General features: G+C 64.9%; 1 protein-coding gene across 1 annotated transcript in view; it reads left to right on the top strand.

Annotated features, from left to right (window-relative positions):
* The window catches only part of CCDC65 (coiled-coil domain containing 65), a gene marked incomplete at both ends in the record, with an annotated part of 9,526 nt that overhangs the window by 1,187 nt on the left and 7,963 nt on the right, over positions 1-376 (top strand). The window lies entirely within an intron of this gene.

Below are 376 nucleotides of genomic sequence, written 5' to 3'. Positions count from 1 at the left end.
AGCAGGGCCGGGCGGGACTGGCCCTTCAGCACCAGCAGCTGCGGGACGTGCTGGGCCGGTACTTGGCCGGGATCTCCAGCAGCCAGGAAGTGCTCAACAACCCCAACCCCCTCCTCACCGTCCACAACAAGAATTGCATCCCCAGGGGGGAAGGATCCCGCTCCGGGAAGGACTGTGGGAGGGGACATCAGGGTGACAAACATCCCGGGGGAGGGGACACGGGTGCTCGGGATCCAGCTGAGCTGGGTACCCGGGGCCCGGGAACACCAGAGACTGAGCAGGAAACCAGCTAAACTCTACCCAAAAGTAGGCGTGTTCGAGGGGGTTATTCCTGGTCACTCTGAGCTTTGTCGGGGGGGGGGGGGGGGTCACCCCC

The sequence above is a fragment of the Chaetura pelagica genome, unplaced genomic scaffold (genome assembly GCF_000747805.2).
Source record: "Chaetura pelagica isolate M959 unplaced genomic scaffold, ChaPel_1.0 scaffold2822, whole genome shotgun sequence".
NCBI lineage: Eukaryota > Metazoa > Chordata > Aves > Apodiformes > Apodidae > Chaetura > Chaetura pelagica.
Note: the sequence above shows the minus strand (reverse complement) of the source record. Positions and strands in the feature narration are given on the sequence as shown.